A 9,844-nucleotide genomic window follows, 5' to 3' on the forward strand; every position below is an offset into this window, starting at 1 on the left:
TTGGGATGCTCTCTCTAGCAATTGTACAAGACCCCTTTTCAACACAAATCATGTTTTAGCTTTATCATGTATTGGATGATAAGGGATGCCCCAATGCATTTCCTTTAGTGGATCTCTTCCTATTGACTCTATCTCATATATTCTAGGAAATAGATTTACAGACAATGTATGATGATGTAGTGCCTTGGTCCTGTAGTGATAAGTGACATGGTCACTTTCCTTTGATTGTAGGTATCTAATAACGACTCCTGCACATTTGATTCTATGTGTGCTTGAGATCACCACATATATGCATGCATGCTATAATGTATTATGTACATTGGTGTATCATCATCGATGGGTTACCCTACATTTGGTAACAAGATTTGTTAATGCCTAGTGGAAAGATAAATTCTCCCATGTTTGACTTTAGATTAGTTATTCACATGTGGAGGAATGGTATAACGAGATATATTTGGAGTGAAGACCTTGGGCATAGTTGCATCCCATATTGATGCTCTACTTGGTGTATTATACAATACCACTACCATGTATACAACATTGATACAATGGAGAACTAGTTTGTACTTCATGTAGTGCCAAATATTCTCCTCATGAATACTGAGATGTAGATCCATTATATATTTTCTAGTGGCTATGATACTATTTTGACATGGATCCACCATGTATTATTTCATGGCCATGATTTTGCAATCTATATATGCCTCATGGATTACAATGTACTTGATTTTGAAACCATGCTTACTTTACCTCTAAGCATGGGTATGTCCTCCTCAAGGAAGACAATATTTGATACATTGGTTCATGATTTTAGGTTCCTTTCTAATCTTGGGTGCATAGATATTTACTCATGTTCATGTGTCATATCTTTCATAATCAAATATAATGTATTTTAGCCATCACTTTCTCTTCTACCCTCATACATTAGGGGGAATTTGATATACCATATTTTGACCATCTTTTAGTTAGAAAAGTTTGAGATTGGCCAATCATTATGATTCTATAGACATGCAATTTATTCATTCTATGACCACCCCATTCTACATTTCTATCTAGCATTTGACCACTTATGCTCCTTCAGAAACCTATAGTCTCACACAAAATGACTCAAAAAATTTATTTTATGATGTTATATGCATGACCACAAATGAATTTATTTAATGTCCAAAAACCTCTCTAACATTGATCTCACTCTCCAACTACTTTAGCTTCCTATCCTTCACCTAAAATGAGGTCCATAAGTATGAGAGAGAACAAATACCTTTATATTGAATAACCTACACACTAAATGATCCATGTGTTTCTCTTGCCACTCATCCTACAATCTCATATTGTTGGGAATCCCTTTATCCCATGTATACAATCCATCCTTGTTTAGTGCCAAGTACTTTAGGGACTCGTCTCCACTATATAAAGATGGTTAGCTTTCAAAAATTAGAAATGATTTATTACGTAATTGGAGTTGAAAGACTACAACTTCAATTGAAGAAGCCATAACTTCAGATTCCAAAATATATCTTTACTTGTTATAATATTTATGATGAATTAACACCACTCTTGTTTCCATCCCCAATTTATTATTTAAATTTATATTGCATTTATTCGCAAATTAAAATTCATATTTTCTGCAAATTAGTAATATGTTGAATTCCTTGAATTAAATTGTTAATATGCCAAAAGTGTTTTGAAGGAAGGTTTGGTTGTCTTAATGTGTGCACATATCATATTTGGTTGCTATTGAGTATTGGCATGATTGAGTTTGTGCACAAGGAGAAAGGGCATGTTAAATAAAACTAATATTTAGTTTCTCTCCTTACCTTACCTACCTATAATTTTAATGATTTGACCAAAGAATATGGAATTTTCAATATTTAATTTATTTGTTATATTTCTGACTTGCCTCTAATATTTTAATATCTCTTAGAGAGCTAGTCCTCTACATGGATTTGCTTACAAGATGCTCAGATACATAATTTGTTATCTTTCCATTATGTTAACTATTAAATTATTGTCGAACATTACATGTCTAAGGTCATTTTTCATTATGGCCACCTTAAGCCAATTTAGTCATCATAATCGCAAATTATTGATAATTGTGTATTGAAAATGTATCTTTATATAAAAATAAATATTATTGCTATTATTTGAAAAATTGAAGAATAAATTTGTAAAGATAAATATGCAATTTTTCATGAGTTTTTAAAACAATTATGATAATAGATATTGTTAAGTGTAGTTATTATCTCAATTGAAATATAGGAAGGTTAGTGGTTAATTGTACTAAAATCAATTTTGATCTATATTGAAATTCAAATATATTAAATATTGAGATTAATTTTTTTAAGGTGTAAAGTTTTTTATCATTTAATTTTATGTTGTGTATTAATTTTTCATATAAATGATAAAAAAAAATACATCTAAAAGAATTTGATCCCCTCGGTGCTTGATAGATCTGATTTTAAGATGGATCTACATTCATTTATTTTTTTTAGATTTTGTCATCTATATATGTACATATGCAATTATTTTTTTTTTCTTCTCATGGACATATGTGTATGTAGTTATTTTTTTTTAGTCATGTAATGTTATATAGCATCCACCCCATAATCGGCTATGGAACACCTACCTACTCCCGATGCAATCAACTATGAATAGATTCCAATCTTTTTTGTTCGTTGCAAACAAATATAAAAACAACCATTTTTCTAATTTATCATCTACATATGTACATATGTAGTTATTTATTTTTTGTTGTCATGTAATGTTACATAACGTCCACATCCACCTGAGGGGCAGCTCAATTGGTGATAGTCGTGAAAATGAAGTGTTATGTACTAGGAGGTTTGAGGTTCAAATCCCCTTGATATACCCGTGTCTACGAAAAGGGCATACCTAGGCATCTAGGGGTTATAGTGGTAGCGATTGGAATTAACCTCGTTCCACGCGATACGAAACTGGCCCAGTTGTCAATTTATCTAGTCACAAAAAAAGAAAATGTTACATAACATCCACCCCATACTAGGCTATAGGGCGCCTCCCTACTCTTGGTGCAGTCAACTATGAATAGATTCCAATCTTTTTTGTTCATTGCAAATGAATAAAAATAAATCATTTTCTAATTTTAGTAGTAACTTAAGAACACAAACAAGTCTTCATTTATTTTCTTATTACAAACTAGCAATTTTTAAAAACTTCACTTTTGTGATAGAAGATATTGTATTGATCATACACATTGAATGACACTCAATATTTGTTTTAATTCAAAGGAAATTCACACTAAAGGTGTTATCATGATATAACTTTCAAACACAAAAAATGATCATATTAACATAAAATGTTGAATGCATTTAGATAAATCATGGTTTTGGATATCCAAATATATTTACAACCACTAGCTATCAAATAGTATATTGTTACTTACTTTATTTTGGAAAACATTATAATTTATTCAAATATGCAAATGGGCACAACAACCTAAATGTCAAAAGAAAGGCCTTTACATTAGATTGGGTCTTAATGGAACAATGAATAACATCTTGTAGAAGGAGAATGTATTTAACACTAATATGTATAAATCAAACATTAAGCAAATGCTCTCAGAGGATACACTAAAATTAAATGTGACTTCACATTACATTTTCCATACAATATAAAAATAACAATTTACTAGTGTTGAACCCCACCACCCCACCATAGTGGAAATGACAAATGGGATCCACATCACCAACATTTAAATTGATCTCATGAAGTAAATGTGTACCAAATGAAGTCCAACACCCATGAGCAAAATCACATTTTGAAATTAAATAGTGAAGTATTTCACATTAGCTATAATTTGAACATGCATCAATTGTGAATATCAACTAAAAATGACATTTATTGATGGGAAATCCTTAAAACACCTTGTACGAGATTCAAAATGACCACACTATACATATGAAATTCATCCATTTTGCTTCCACATATGAGAGACTTTAGTGTATATTCAACTTTTCTTGAAGAGATGTGATTAGTGAGGTATTACCATATCCATATAAGTTTGTCGACCTATGTAGGTTTATCATACTTCCATAAATAATCCCACCAAATAGAAGATGGAGCTCACATATTGAGTTTTTACACTTCATTTAAAGGAATCCATTCTTGAATATTTTGAATAGCCATCATTGAATACTTTGAATAGCATGATGTCACATCAAATTGTTTCAAACTATTGTGATAGATTATGCCAAGTGTTAGTTCTCCTAAGCCCAAACAAATCAATTTAGAGTTCCAATAAATTTTATAGCCATATTTTATTTTTTAATGCAAAACCAAATCGAAAATTTATGCATAGGAAATATTGTTAAGCTTCTAACAAATTTCACACAACAGAGACATAAATTAAGTACAAAATGTTTATACAACATTTTATCCTAGAAGCCCAACTCAGGAAAACCAACATTCATGTTTTGTTTTTATTTCATCTTGTAGAGAAAAAATCAGAAATTTATCATGGCAATAAAACCTCAATATGTGTGCCAATACAAGGTTCAGACCTTCCTCAACTGCATTCCAACAACTGTCTCGATTTTTATGCACAACACTCACACATGCAACCTCCCATGTGCGTTTGTACACCCTAAAACAATGAGCCCGTTATGCACTACCTCGATTTCGATGCTTATATATTTCTATGGAGCCTTCTCACACATGCAACCTACCTCAATTTGCATGCCATCCCTTTTCCCTCTCTTTTCCTCACTCGATGTTCCTTGGTATGCATGCCACCTTTTCCTGAAGTGCATGCTACCTAGGAATGTGTGCTATCTTCTCTCCAAGCAATTAATTTTATTTTTTTTCCTTGCACTCGTTATCCACAAAGTCAACCTCATAAAACATGACATCATAATTGACGATGAAATATATGGAGAAGATTAATTATCATCATCTCCTTAGATTTGATAGTTGTGATTTAATCATAAAGCCACTTAAAAGTACTTTATAATAAATAATTACTTTAGCCAACATAAATTAATTAATATATCTTTACATATGAAAAAAATAAAAGTCATTTCGCTAAAAAATTGTGTTGGATATCTTTTGCATGCTCGTCACTAAGCCTATGCATAATCACTTATTCAAGCTATCAAAATTCAATAGCAAGTCCTCCGCAATTTAGGGCCCTTACCCCTTTCTTGGATGCTCTCTTAATAGGGAGCTTGCACACATAAACAAGATATGAACGTGGTTCTTCTCAAGTTGAAATCAAATGTTAATCAAAATTCATGATTCAAAGAGAGTATAAGAATGAATTTTATCCACACTTTCTAAAAACACATGTGAGTTATCAATTTTAAAATTTTACAAAACAAGCATTATTGAGCAAAACTAAACGTGTATCCCTATAAGATTTTCCAAATTTATTTCAAAAAACAAATATTTGTAATTAGAATATTCACAATTATTTATTTATTTATTAAATCTTTTATTAGTTATATATATATATAATTGTTTGGTTTTATAAATTATAATCCAAATTTGTATTATTATTTTTTAGTGTTATAAAGTACTTATACTTTTAATACTTAAAATGAAAGCACAAAAACTGGAGTACTTCTCTAAATTTTATGAATAGTAATCCAGGGGTGATTATGAAGTCTCACCCAAGAGAATCTAAGAGAGTCGAACCCTAATCAACAAATCAATTTTTTTTTTTTTTTTATATCGGGCCCTAAATTACAACAAACCCTTACCACTTATCTATTATTATTCTTATTATTATCACATTCACACATATCTTTTCAAATATCATATTTTTTATTAATTTTCATATGTTAATTCTCATTGATTGCTTTTCATCGCAACTCAGTTAAATTTACGAAAAAATACTTAAAATTCCTTATTACACCAATTTCCACTGATAGCTCACCTTTCTTTACTATCTCGGAGAATTTATAGTTGTCGTAACTCTTACACTCCTTATTGATACTGACATCATGTTTCACAGGGCTATTTTTCCAAGGCAAAAGTCAATAATTCAAGCAGGTGACAGACCTACTTGAAAGGGAATCTATCATGGAGTATCAAGTAAAAGAAGTAGCTGAACTGTTTTACTTTTTGGATTTAGACTTGATTAAAATAAAAGAAATTATGGGCAAAAACCAGTGAATGTACGATCAAAATTAGGTTTTAAGAAGAGAAACAGTTAAACAGTTTGATGAGAAGGTTCAATTAGTCAATATAACTAATCATGAAAGTCACCTTCAACTACAATCTCCTGACTGTTATTATTATTATTATTAGAGGAAATCAATGGAAACTATTTAAGCACACAGCAATGGAAGAGGATTACTCTTCCTCGTCTAGTGGCTTTGTTGGAGATGGATCAGTTGATTTCCATGGACACTCTGTTAGGAGAGCTCATACTGGACGATGGAAAGCATCACTCTTCATAATTGGTATGAATTCATTTGAATTCTATTCTCTGATACATTCAATTGTATTGTAGTAGCTGGTGTGTTTGTTCCAAATGTTTTATCATCAAAATTTCAATTATATTCTCTTACACATTCCATTATATTTTAGTAGCTGTTGAGTTTGGTCCATATGCTTTATCATGATATTCTTCACAGGAGTGGAGATAGCAGAAAGGTTAGCCCATGCAGGCATTCTTTCAAATTTGGTGACTTACCTCACAGATGTTATGCATGAGAGCACCACTACTGCTGCAAAGAATGTGAATGTCTGGTCTGGTGTGGTCACCATGCTTCCTTTCCTTGGAGCTTTTGTTGCAGATTCATATTTGGGTCGATATTGGACCATTGCCCTGTCTTCTGTCATCTATTTGATGGTTAGTATTTTCTTTTCTTTTTCAAAGTGTTTCTATAAACATATCCCGAGAGGTAACTAGTTGGCCATAACAATCTAGGATTTGCACCCAATCTCATTTCTTTGATACCCATGTTAAACAGCTAAGGTAGACTGCAGCTAAAGTTTGGTTAGTATTTTTTTCTTCCTCTTACTTTTTTCTGAAGTGCTTCAAGAAACATACACTGAGGGGTTTGAGTGGACTTCCTTCTGCCTAGGTGCTAGGTTTGAGAGGTAATGGTTTATCTTAAACAATCTAGATTTGCACCGAATCTCATTCCTTTGAAACTCAGACTAGACAGCTAGGCATACAGCAGCTAGACGCTGGTAAGTAATTTCTTTTTCACTTTTTCCTTTTCAAAAATGTTTCAAGAAATGAGGAGTTTGAATGGGCTTCCTTCTATTCAGATGCTAGGTCTGAGAGATAAGCTCAAAACAACCCAGAATTTGTATTCAATCTCAATGTCCCATCCTTATAAATTCATGCTATACAGCCAGGGCAGAGGGCAGTTAAATGGAACTGATGGACAGCTTAACAGTTAGTGAATCACACCCATTAGCATAAAATAGATAGTAACATAATGTATGTTAAGGCACTTCATGTGAAAAAGTCACTCGTTCAAAATCTCATAGATTCCCAAACTGTCCAACAGCATGGAACCTTATCTGATTGCCCCGGCCCAGGATTGAGTCAGCCAACATGGACGTTCCTTCCACGAATAGATCTTGAAGGATAAATCCTTTGTTAGCGCCAAAGTTGATCACTACCTTATTGGGTTGACCTTCCAGTATCTGGCACCCCACTGGCATTTTTTCTAATGTTGTAATATTATGAAATTGATAATTCTGTATCTGTACAATTGCTTGCCAATGAATTCGTGCAAAATTTGATGGATACAAGAAGGTTTTGCTATATATTTTGGGCGAATTAAACCCCTATTTAAAAGGACAACAAGGTTTGAAAATAGTTGTTTAATTCTGCTTTAACCTCGTGAATGGAGACTGAGTAACAAACACTGCATGCAATGGGTTGTTACAGGGATTAATTTTGGTCACTTTATCAACCTCTTTTAGGAGTTTGAATCGGATTGGGATTTTCTTCTTCTCAATCTACCTGGTTGCTCTGGGGCAAGGAGGCCACAAACCCTCTTTAGAAGCATTTGGTGCAGATCAGTTTGAAGAGGACTACCCGGTAGAGAAGAAGCATAAGAGTTCATTCTTCAACTATTGGAATTGTGGTATATGCATTGGTAGTCTTATAGGAGTCACTGTACTCGTGTATATTCAGGACAATGTTGGATGGGGTCTGGGATTTGGCATTCCCACCTTGACTATGGCAATAGCTCTGTTCATCTTCTTGTGTGGGACGAGATTTTACCGGCATAAACTGCCTAGTGGTAGTCCTCTCACTCGAATTATACATGTCTTTGTTGCAACGTTTCACAAGTGGAATGTTTCTCCTCCTCCGCTGCAGAAAGAGAAGTTTTGAAGTTTGGGTCAAGAAGACAGTATTTGCCTACTGATCAGTTTAGGTAAGCAATCACTGGTCACAGTTGCTTTGCAAATTGAATTTATTGGAGTCACAGTTGCTTTGCCATGTGACATGGTAATTTCTGAAGCTCTTGATAGTTGAAATAATCATACTGTAGGAAGCAGGGTGGGGTGTACTAACAATTTAGATTTTAGCGATATAGCATAGAATATCTCTACATCCTGACCACAACTAAGGTGCAATGAGTCCCTAAGTCATATTTCTATTTCATTTCAGTCTTGTTATTCTTGCTTCTTGTTGGGTGTACTCTAATTCTTTTCAGTTTTAGATGAGCTAAGAGATTTGTGATGGATATCCTCATTCTTGAGTTGCAGGTTTCTTGACAAAGCCACAGTTGAAGATGAATTAGACTATGAGTGCAAAACAACCCGTAATTGGCGACTATGCACAGTCCAAGACATTGAAGAGGTGAAAGCTGTTCTTGGGCTGTCACCAATTTGGATGTCATGTTTGATATTTGGGGTTGTCTATGCACAATCTTCAACATTTTTCACAAAACAGGGCGCCACAATGGATAGAAAGATTGGAAAACATTTTGAGATCCCTGCTGCAAGCTTACAGTGTTTTATTAGCCTATCTATTATTGTACTGTTGCCTATCTATGATCGGATCTTTGTTCCGATTGCAAGAAACTTGACAGGGAATGAACGGGGTATAACTTTTCTTCAGAGGATAGGCACTGGCATGTTCATCTCCACTCTGTCAATGATTGTTGCTGCGTTGACAGAGACAAGAAGAATCAAGGAAGCAAAGGATAATGGACTCGTAGATATTCCCACTGCAACAATTCCATTGAGCATTTCTTTGCTGCTTCCACAATATGTGTTGTTTGGTATAGCTGATGTATTTACAATAGTAGGATTGCAAGAGTACTTTTATGATCAGATGCCAGACACTATGAAAAGCCTGGGTATTGCGGTGTATCTGAGTGTTTTAGGGGTTGGTAGTTTCCTTAGCAGCATCCTTATTTCAGTTACTGAGAAGCTTAGTTGCAGAAGCCAGGGAAGTTGCTGGTTTGCAGACAACTTGAACAAAGCTCATTTAGACTACTTTTATTGGCTTCTAGCCTCTCTGAGTGCAGTCAACCTTTGCATTTACATGTTCTTAGCCAGCTGCTATAAGTATAAAAATGCCCAGAATAATATTTCCTATCGGGAGGAATCGTGCAGGGCAACAGCACTTCTCGCTTCATGAGCATATGTCGAGATACTGGAAGAGAACGGTTTAAGGCTTTTCAGTTGTATGCGTTGAAATAGCAACTAAAGGTCTCAATTTAGTTTTTTTCAGGCACTTGAGAGGTCAGGGGCAACCTTTGTTCAAAAATGTTGATTTGATTTCACTATAAAAGTGAAGAGAGTTCACAGTGCAAAATATATTGTTGCAATTAATATCTAATTGTTGATTTGAAATAATTATCAACGTCTTTGGGAATATTGTATATGT

General features: G+C 33.6%; 1 pseudogene across 1 annotated transcript; it reads left to right on the forward strand.

Annotated features, from left to right (window-relative positions):
- The first annotated feature begins 6,232 nt into the window (after positions 1-6,232).
- LOC149177392 (protein NRT1/ PTR FAMILY 5.4-like) lies at positions 6,233-9,625 on the forward strand (annotated as a pseudogene). Its single transcript, XR_016258768.1, has 4 exons — positions 6,233-6,440; positions 6,615-6,832; positions 7,889-8,381; positions 8,716-9,625. The product of XR_016258768.1 is annotated as a protein NRT1/ PTR FAMILY 5.4-like (transcript).
- Positions 9,626-9,844: the final 219 nt, after the last annotated feature.

The sequence above is a fragment of the Pinus tabuliformis genome, chromosome 4_1, assembly GCF_031772625.1.
Source record: "Pinus tabuliformis cultivar Carrire ecotype Pingquan chromosome 4_1, CPIR1, whole genome shotgun sequence".
In the NCBI taxonomy this organism is placed as follows: Eukaryota; Viridiplantae; Streptophyta; class Pinopsida; order Pinales; family Pinaceae; genus Pinus; species Pinus tabuliformis.